Consider the following 11,375-nt stretch of genomic DNA (forward strand, 5'->3'; position numbering starts at 1 on the left):
CAAAAATCCTTACCAAACTTTCAGCTAATGGAGTCTAGCAGTAAAGTATATTTTAAAAAGTCTTGTAGCCAAGTAGATTTGATCCCCAAAAGAAAAAGATTAGTTTAGTAGTATAAATAAATCATTGTAATTTATCATATGAGCCAATTTTTTAAAAAATGAAATCATCTCATTCGAAGCAGAAAAAGCATTTGATAAAATTCAACAACAATTTCCGTACACAGGTAAAAAGTTTTTCTATTGAAAGCAAGAACTAGAGGGGACTTTCCTTAACCTGACCAAAGGACATTTACAAAAACCAACAGCTGAAATCATGCTTAATGGTGGCAGAATGCTTTCCCAGTAAGATGAAGAAGAAAGCAAAGATATTTCCTTTCTAACTTGTATATTCAACCTGTACCAGGGGTTGTAGCCAGGACAATGAGGCGAGGGAAAATAGAAGGAATGGTGATTAGCAAGGAAAACATACAACTATCTTTGCAGACAGCATAATTGTCTATGTGGAAAGTCCTAAAATACCTAGAGATAAATTTAACGAAATGTGCATCTTCTGGCACTGAGAACTACAAGTCATCACGGAGAGATATGAAAGTAGACCTGCATAAATAGGCCTGCATTTTTCTCATGACTCATAATGTTGAGTATATTTTTTTGGTGCTCATTTGACATTTGTAGGTATTCTTTGGTAAAAATGTGTATTCAAATATCTGTGTTGTCAAATAAATACTTTCTTTTAAAATAGTTTTAGATTTACAAAAAAAGATATAAAAATATGACAGGGTTCCCATATACCTCACACCCAACTTCTACTGTCAGTAACATCTTAACATCTATGTGGTTCTTTTGGGTATTATATGTGAGGGATTTACCCACAAAAAAAAAATAAGACATAATTCCACACAAAAATAGGTACTCAGATGTTAAGCCAATTTCATTTAAAGTTCACCCAAACTGGAAGCAGCCCAGTTGTCTATCAGCAGGTGAATGATAAGCAAATTATAATATATCCATACAAGACAGTATTATTCAGCCAAAAAGTACTGATACTTTTTATAATATAGATGACTCTCAAAATCATTATCCTAATTGAAAGAATCTAACCACAAACATCTACAAATTTTATTATTCAATTTATATGAAATTTTATTTATTTTTTATTTTACTTTTTACATGCAATTTTTTTTAAAAAGGAAAAAGCCTAGTAACAGAACAAAGACTGGTAATTATTATGTGTTGGGGTCGTGGAAGAAGATTGAATGCAAAGAGACCAAAGGAAACTTTGGGGGGGGGTGCTGGAAATGTGTCATATGTTAATTGTCAGAGTAGTTACAAGATATACGTATTTATCGAAACTTGTATGTGGAACCTGAAAGAGCAGATTTCATAGAAGTGGACTGTAGAAAGGTGATTATTACCAAAGTCTGGGAGGCAGGAGAGGGAATGAGGAAAGACAAGATGGTGATCAAAAGGCATGAAGTTTCAGTTAGATGGGAGGAATAAGTGTTGGTAATTTATCACACTGCATGGTGACCATAGTTAATAATAATCTGTTGTATATTTCCAAAAAAAGTTTAAAAATAAATCCCATAAACACACACAATTAGTATTTGTTAATTAAAAATAAATAAAACCCTTCACAGAACTGTATGCTTATAACGGGTGAATTTTAGCACATGTAAAACATATCTCAATGAAACTGATTTTTAAAAGTAAGATGGCAGATGTCATTACAATGGCGATCATAGAACTCTATAGAATGTAGACGCAAAGGGAGGCACGTTCTTCTACATGGCTGTTCCACTAGGCATCCTTGAAAAGGCAAAGCTTATTTCACAAGCCTTGAGAGATGAGTAGGTTGAGTCCTTCACCCAGGGAGCGTGCTGAACACCCTAACCCTGCGCACATTAGGTGAGATCCTGCCAATCGCCCCCCTCCCATGACTTGAATTTTACCCTGGAAGTGAGAACAATGTAACCTAAAAATTTGTATGCTCATATTAATTTGAAATGAAAAAAGAAAGGTGACGTAAGCATTCCAAACTGTATATAAAATCAGCACATTGTACCTCATAAGTGCATGAATGTACACAGTTATGATTTAATTAAAAAAACGTTAAGAGGAAAAAGATAAGAATAAAAAAATAAAAAAAGAAAGATGAGTACGGGCTATTAAATAATGAAAAAATGTGATGATACTTCAAATACAAGATATCTACAAATCACTAAAATTAAATAATTCACTTAAACCAGGATTTAGTGTTTTTATAATGAAAGAGGTTAGTGTCTCTAGGTTATTGATGTAATAAAGATGCCTCAGCCTCTTAGTCATAGGGTACTTTCTTGGCATAAGTACAAATCTGTGTGAATGCATATTTTTTCTTGTCGTCAAATGAACTATTACACAGCATACGTTAGTAATCAATACTGTTACAACTGCAAGTAGCAGAAATCAAATTTAAAGCCGATTATGAAATTTAGGAGATATTTATTTATTTATTTATTTATGCTCACACAAAATAAAAATTTAAGGTTAGATTTTGTCTCAGGTACACCTGACTTAGAGTGCTCAAATGATATTGTGAAAAATGTGTTGGTTACATTCCATCTCTAAAGTTTGCTTTCTTCAATTTTCAATTTTCTTAGGTTTTCATCAAAGGGTAAAATCCTTGGAAAAAACACAGGGAAAAAAGTTCCTCACCATGGGTTTTTAATGTTTAACAGAACTTGTGCAGATTTATTTTAGACTTAGAGGTATAGAACAAAGCAAGGAAGCAGAAAGAAATACAAAATACCCGGGGTGTTCTCAAAGAGCTCATTTACGCAGATGGTCATCAGTCTTAAGACTGATTTTAACTGTTTTAAGCTATTTTGATTGCTTTACAGTACCCTTTAAATAATTGGGATACTAAAGTCCCTGCCTAATGTGTGCTTAACTTGTGTCACATGTAAACATACAATGACACACAAAGAGAGCTCTGTGTCACTTGCCAGAAAGGAATTGAAGCTCCACAAATAGGCAGGGAGTGTCTTACTCTCTGAAGAACTCCTGCCAAGGAGTGCTGAGAGGATTACTGTTTTCACTAGGAATGAGAGCCCTGGGAAGTAACCTCTAATAAACACATCTAACATGCTAAGCTAGATTTGTCTGGGTAACTTCTTTGGTCTCTTGGAACCGTCTCAGTTTAGAGAGTGCTTTTTCTATATCTTCCAGGAGTTTCCTGAAATAATAGCTTATCATCCAGACCAGGACAATGTTATTACTAAGTATTCTGGAATCATAGCCATGAAATAGGATTGTCCTGGGCAATTGGGATATATGGGATGATAACAAGATGAGTGCCAGCAACTCCAGGCTTACATATTTCCACATGGCAGCCTCACGTGAAAGATTTTTCATCAATACTTTCCGCAAAACCATGTCATTGATTCTCATTTTGGGTTACCTGACTATTCTTTTTTTTTTTTCCTCTGAATTTTTTTATTGTTTGTGGTTCATTGAGGATACAAAGAATTAGGTTACACTGATTGCATTTGTTAGGTAAAGTCCTTTTTATAATTGTGTACTGCCCCCAAGAGGTGTGCCATACACAGTCACCCCATCCATTCCCCCTCTCCTCTGCCCAGCTCCTTTGTTCCCCTGCCAGCTGTTCCCTTGTTCCCTTTCCCCTACCCTGAGTTGATTTGAGTTTTTCTCTTATGAGATTATGTATTAGAATTCAGGGGACCTCGAACTTTTTAAACAGGGGGCCACTTCATTGTCCCTCAGACCGTTGGAGGGCCGGACTGCAGGCCCTGGGACAAGTCGGTAGCTGAGGCAAAAACACCTGGTGGGCCGGATAAATGTCCTAGGCGGGCTGCATGTGGCCCGCGGGCTGTAGTTTGAGGACGCCTGCTAGATCATCTGCTGGCTTCATATTAGAATTGAGTACATTGGATTCTTGCGTCTCCATTCTTGTGGTACTTGACTAAGAAGAATATGTTCCAACTCTATCCAGGTTAATACAAAAGATGTAAATCTATGGCTAGCTAGGAAGGTGCAATGCACTAATTGGTCATCCCAGGCCATTTGCTGGCCTCTGGAGCTAATGTAAATCCCCACAATTCCAAAAATAAATATATGAGCATATTTTGTTGTCTAAAGGAAAATGAAGATACTATTATCAGAAGAAGGGGGAATGGACAATAGGTTGATAAACACAGCTGCCCAAAGTATACAGTATATAATTTCATTCTCCATATGCTATTTGGTTAAATACGTTTTATTCTTTTTTAGAAAGGGTAGATTTTTTTTTTAGTCTTTGCGACATGTTGCATGAATTACTATGTCTTAATATGATTGGAGTTGAAATAGAATTTAATGTATGTTTCATCAAGCAATTAAAGCAGAGGTTTATGGTGTAAATTGGATGGAAGAATGCATCCTGTACTGTTATTTCTCCAGAAAAAGAATTTTAGTTGTAAGTGATAAGCTTTTTTTATAGTAACACACATTCTTCCTTGATTTGCCACTGTTGCTTCATCTATATTTCATAGAATTTCTATTAACTTAGTTTTGCTTTTGTGCAATGGATCCGGTGAAATTACGGTTGTATGTTTTCTGAAGTCTTTGGTTTTCCCTGTCCATCAGGATCGTAATCATGGCTCGTAATATGGGCATGTAATGGCTTATCAAAGTTATTTCAGCCACTTTATATTGTTTGAAATTGAGAACCACAGGAAACTGTTCACTTTTCCTTTGACTCATATCACTTTTCAGATGTTTCCCGCTTTTCATTTAAAAAAGGGTATTCTACACATTGGGAGACAGTCATCTAAGTTGATATTGGAAAAGCAAAGAAATATGAGAAAATTAAGAGTAGAACCATGAAACGGCTGCTTGTGGTTTTACTTCATTTTCTAGCCTTCCAAGGGTGCCAAAGCGCATTTGTTCTGTCATAGGCCCGCCTGGTTTCTTCCCTCCTCTATGCTCTTCTGGGGTGATTTTTATCCACTTTTGTGTGTCAAAATGCTGCTGACAAACTGCAGACTCTCAATTCTTTTTCTATCTCTTGTCAAGGTTTCTTCTCTAAATTCTAAATCCCTTGGCAACTGGCCATCTCTGCCTAAACGTTCTAACCCTGATTCAAATATAACAAGTCCACATTTAACACAATATCTCCTGGTATTATCCTCTCATGTGAAATACGCTTCATCTCAGTGGGAGCCCTTAACTCATAGTACAGTGTTCACACAAGAAGCTTACAAGGCCCCCAAATACATTTCTCTCCCTCATGCTGATACCAAACTCTGCAAAATTATAAGCTCTAATCATTTATGAAATACTTTAAATACATTTTTCTAGCCCTGCTGCTTTTACTATAGCTATTTCCGCCATTAATTCCCACCCAGATTATTGCCCATTACTCCAGGTTTGCTCCCCCAAATCTACTCTGAACATTAACACTAGGGAAGTCTTTTAAACTGCAGTGTATACAGGGGTTTCCAAAAAAGCCTATGGATTTAAAGAAAGGAAAAAACTGTATTAAATTTGTAATACCCAAGTCACATTTGACTTCTGCAATTATAAAAGGTACTCAACATGATTTATATCCGGGGCAGCACCTATGGCTCAAAGGAGTGGGACGCCGGCCTCATATGCCGGAGGTGGTGGGTTCAAACCCAGCCCTGGCCAAAAAAAAAAAAAACTGTAACATGACTTATCTCCATCTTTTGTTATTGCTATATGTCAAGTATGACAACTTAAACAGAGATTTTTCCTTTCTTAAAATGTGTACACCATTTTTTGGCACCCTCTATATTTCCACTTTCAGCCCTAACATAATAATTTTGAGAAGCCAATGTTGCCATGAATACCAATCATTAAATAAAAAAGAAAAAGAAATAAGATAAGATCCATTTAAGAGGCGAATGTCCCTCACTGAAGGAATTTCAGAGAGGTGAGCCAACGTTCTGTACACTCCCAATTTGGCAACTGCTATGTTTTGGCACTGGTCAAAAGGCTAAGATTTTGTCAGAAAACTGCAGTCACGAAGCAAAGAAGCCAACAGAGAATTTGGCTATCCCTTAAGGCATGAGAACTAAAGATTGGAGTTTGGGACTCATCCAGGGACCAGGATTCATAAGACCAATATCCTGTTTAAAAGGAGGCATACCAGTGGCTGTCAATACTTTGCAGTGCTGCCTTCATGGTATTTGTTCAAGTCTTAAAAACCTAAGCGGAAAGTTTCATGTTTAAATTATCTATTGCTGAGTAACAAACCATCTCAAAAAAAGTAGGCTATAAAACAGTGACATTCATTTATTCATGATTCTGTTATTTGGAGGCATCTTTGGAGGAATAGATTGTCTCTGCTGTATTTTCAGCTGGGGCCGTGTGAAGATTTGGGGACTAGGATCATATGAAGACTCATTTCCTCCGCCTTGCATGCCAGGCAGTTGACACTGGCTATTGGTTGGGACTTCTGTGGGAATTGTGATCTAAACTTTCCTATTGCTTTTCTATGAAACTGTCTGTGGCTTAGTTCCAAGGGAGAATATCCCAAAAGCACTGGGCAGAAGGAGGTCATGTTGCCTTCTGTGACTTAATTACAGAAGTGACACAGCATTGTTTCCACCATAGAAGCAGTTCCTCCCAGATGCAAAGGAACATAGACGCTACCTCTTAATGACAGCATGAAACTGTGAGAAAAAACATATGGGAGGTGATGGAATATATTGGTGTAGCTATCTTTGAAAACTATTTTATGCCTTACTAAGGAAAAGGAGAACAAAGTTTATATCAGTCTCACAGTGCTGAGAGGACAGTATTGGAATTCATAACTCAACAAGGGGAGCACATCTAGTAAACCCACCAGCCTCTAAGTTGGGATCCGTGCTGGGCTATACACCAAAAGTGAATGTAAAACAGAGGAAGATGGAATCTCAGGGAAATTGCAACCTACTTTTCAGTTAATATAGCCCCTGGCTGGATTAGAGTAATCTGCCTTTAGTCTTTCTTCCTTCATGAAAAGGTGGCTAACTCTCTTGGGAAAAGATGACTTTAGTCTTTATAATTTTTCACATACAATGTCTGGTATAATGTTAACATATCAAAGAGGGTATAAATGGAATTATACTAGTATAAGTTTCTTATAATATTAATTTAAGACAGACTATGATAAGTTAATTTATTACTATAACAAGTATTTAAAACAAAGAAGACATAATGGTCACTAAAATATTTGTTTACTCCAAAAAAAGGGAGAACAAAGAATATAGAGGACAAATAGAAAACAAATAGTAACATGGTAGATTTAAATCTAACCATATCAATAATTACATTAACATTTAATAGTATGAAAGCTCAAATGAAAAGGTCAATTTTCAGATTGATTTATAAAGCAAGATAAAAGTACATGTTATTTACAATCAACAAATTCTAAATTTGAACACAGAAGGTGGTAGAAATTTAAAAATTGAAATGAAACAAACTTAATAGAACTAACAGAAAAAAAAAATCAGTGCAAATACAGGAGATTTAAATAACTCTGGTGGACACAAGAATGTACTACCCGAATGTCCCTTAGCGGGAGGGAGGGCTTGTTGCCCAAGTTATGAGCTCCTTCAAATTTTGTCTCATCTGAGAGAGCCATCTCATTCAAGAACATGCCTTAACCTGGGAGACCCAGATCTAATTGTTGACCATAGCAAGGGCTTACACCTAATGGATAATGTATTCTGTAATGAATATCACAATCAAATCAATTAACACATCCATCATCACCCATGTTGTGCATTACATCACCAGAACTTATAACTGAAAGTTTATATTCTTTAATCAATATCTTCCCATTTCTCTTAACCCCAGCCTCTGGCAACCACCATTCTCTTCATTTTCTATGAGTTAGATTTTTCAGATTATACATATAGCCAAGGTCATACAGTATTTGTCTTTCTGTGCCTAGATTTTTTTACTTAGCGTAATGTTTTCCAGACTTATGTTGTCACAGATGGCGGGATTTCTTTTTCTTAATACAGAACATTTATTGTCAGTATCTGCTATTGGATAACTCAAACGGTGATAAATGCTATCAACAAACTTGTCCTAATTTATATTTTTTTGTATATTACATCCAACTGCAGAGCACATGTTTTAATTAGGTAATTAATTAATCTAGAGACAAGGTCTTGTTCTGTTGTCCAGGATGGAGTGCAGTGGTGTTATCATAACTCACTGCATGCAGCTTCAAACTCCTGGCCTCAAGCAATCCTTCTCCTCAGCCTCCAGAGTAGCTGGGAATACAGGTGCCACTCACTGTGGCTGCCTTCATATTTTTTAAAAGTGTACATGTGAGAGTGGTGCTTGTGGCTCAAAGAAGTAGGGCCCAGCCCCGTATGCTGGAGATGATGGGTTCAAACCCAGCCCTGGCCAAAAACTGCAAAAAAAAAAAAAAAAAAAAGTGTACATGTGACTTACTCTTGCACATACTCTGGGACATAGAAATTTTAATTGATTTTAAAGGACAGAAAATCATGTAAGTTATATTATATGATCACAATACAATGAAATTAGTAATCAATAACAGTAAGATAGTTAGAACGTCACCAAATATGTAAATATTAAGTAGCATATTTCAAAACAATCTATAGGTAAAAAAATAAAAAAAAACCCTCAAGAACATTCACTTTATAAAGGAGATATTCAAATATTCAAGTAGTCAAAAAATTATGAAGATGTCCTCACTATTATTTATCCCAGAAACACATTTTAAAATTACAGTAAGATACAGCTAAAGACCCAGTCAAATCTCTAAAATGCAAAATAGCGATAATATCAATGTTAGCGAGCATGTGGAGTAAGTAGAATTCTCATACACTGCTGGGGGAGTTTGAATTGGTACAAATGCTTTGTCAGTACCTACTAAAGCTGCGCACTTAGCCAGGAGGTCCATTTCTTTACAAAGGAAAGTATATACCCAATGGAAATGTAGACATGAATGCATCAAAAAGACATGAATGAGCTTTTTCACAGTAGTGCTACTCATAAAATCTAAAAACTGGAAACAATCTGAATGTCCATCCACAATTGAATGGAAATAAACTATGGACTATTCATATGCAAGAAGGCTACAAAGCAGAAAGAAGCCACAAGTCTATAAAAGATCGTGTGTGAAGCTCTCAAGAAATGTTGAGTAAGCCGAAGGAACTAGAAACAAAGACTGCGCTACCATTTCATTTAAGTTACATAAAAATTCAAAAGCAGGCCAAGCTAGTGCAAGGTCTCAGAAAAGAAAAAAGAAAAAAAAATAATTACGTTGGGGGGGGGGGACAGTGTCTGAAGGAGTGTAGGAGAGGCCTTCTGGATGTACTGATAATTTTTTCTTTCTCTGAGTGGTGGTTACACTGGGGTGTTCAGGATCTCAAGTTTTATACTTATTATTAAAAGTACATATTCTTTTACTATTCTTTCATAACATAAAAGTATATGCACTTTTCTGTATGTATGTTTAATTAAACATTTCTTGGAAAAATATTAATATAATGAGTGCTAGTTGTCTTGAATGCTTTTCTTTCTTTCTTTCTTTCTTTCTTTCTTTCTTTCTTTCTTTCTTTCTTTCTTTCTTTCTTTCTTAGACAAAGTCTCACTTTGTCTCCCCTATCTCCCTTGGTAGAACGCCATGGTGTCACAGCTCACAGCAATCTCAGCTTAACCTTCAGTTTAAGATATTTCTTTGCCTCAGCTTCCTAAGTAACTGGGACTACAGGCACCTGCCACAAGGCCTGACTTTTTTTTTCTGGTTTTTTTGTTTGTTTGTTTGTTTTGTTTTTTAGAGATGGGGTCTCACTCTTGCTCAGGCTGGTCTCAAACTCCTGAGCTCAAGCAATCCACCTGCCTCAGCCCCCCAGAGTTCTGGGATTACAGGCGTGAGCCACCACGCCTGGCCCTTGAATGCTTTTCAATAGTTCTCTTCTATGTATTTGATACCAAACTTCTAAGCAAGACAGAAAAGTCTCTCCATGATCTGGTCCCTTCCACCTTTTTAGTCTTATCTTCTTCAAGACTTTATCCCCCATAGCCTCGGCAGAATGATTTTCAATTCCCTCAGTGACCACGTTTTTGCAGACCGCCTGGCCTGCATACACACGACTCATTCTTCCTAATATTGCTTCTACCCCTCTTTTTCCTGGTTATTTCCAGGTCAGACTTATAAGGGAAGTCTTTAATGGCCCCTTCTATCATCTCATTTGTCCCCTGTATTGCTATGGGTCCTATTGCTTTTCTCAGCAACTTAACAGAACTTTCCTCATTAATTGCTTTTATAATCTTTCCAGTATTGCATTCATCACTATCCTGGATGTGAATGACTTGAAAATATCTCACCTCTTTTAAACAGTGTGCCTGAGAAACAGTTAGTGTTCAATTCATGATTATTAAACAGGCGACTCCTTGTATCAAACATCAAACAATCTATGAAGTATGCAAAGGCTATGTTATGTAGAATCTACTCCTCCCAAAATATTATGTGTTCCTACCCAGAATGAACTCTGAGATGTTTCGCACCGACAGTAGAGGTTGTATTATCCAGGGTTCAGTCAGAATACAAAAGTAGACCAGTTATCTTAAATAAAAGAATTTTAAATAATCATTAACTTTCAATTATTAGAGAGTGGCAAAGACCAAAAGGAGATCTTGAAGTATCAGAGAAGCAGTAACTGCGGAAAGCAGCTGTCATTCTTATGACTGGGGTAAAAAAATGAAAAGCTGTAATATTACAAATTAGAACCTTAAAAGTGAGTTCCCATGAAACAGTCTATTATTCTGCCTTTAACCTTCTCCCACCCTTCGACCTTTAGTGGTCTCCTGGTAGCACCACTTATTGGTAAAGTGTAATGTGAAGCAGCTTCTAGCAGAAATGGGGCTTGCAGATTTTCAGGCTGAACATCACCTAGCAGAGAATGGAGGGATAGGTTTGAAGTTGAGAGGAAACAGCTTAACAACCACCTCACAGTGGGAATGGGGGAGAAATGTCTGGACAGGAGTTTCAGAAGTAGAAACTGTTTCTTCTCTACTAAGGTAATTAAAGGTCAATTCTTTTTTTTTTTTTTTTTTTTTTGAGACAGAGCCTCAAGCTATCCCCCTGGGTAGAGTGCTGTGGCATCTCAGCTCACAGCAACCTCCAACTTCTGGGCTCAAGTGAGTCTCCTGCCTCAGCCTCCCAAGTAGCTGGGACCACAAGCACCTGCCACAAAGCCCGGCTATTTTTTTGTTGTTTTTGCAGCCGTCCTTGTTGTTTGACGGGCCCCGGCTGGATTTGAACCCGCCACCTTAGTTGTATGTGGCTGGTGCCTTAGCTACTTGAGCCACAGGCGCAGAGCCTAAAGGTCAATTCTTAAACC

The sequence above is a fragment of the Otolemur garnettii genome, unplaced genomic scaffold (genome assembly GCF_000181295.1).
Source record: "Otolemur garnettii isolate 467f Iridium unplaced genomic scaffold, OtoGar3 scaffold00072, whole genome shotgun sequence".
Lineage (NCBI taxonomy): Eukaryota > Metazoa > Chordata > Mammalia > Primates > Galagidae > Otolemur > Otolemur garnettii.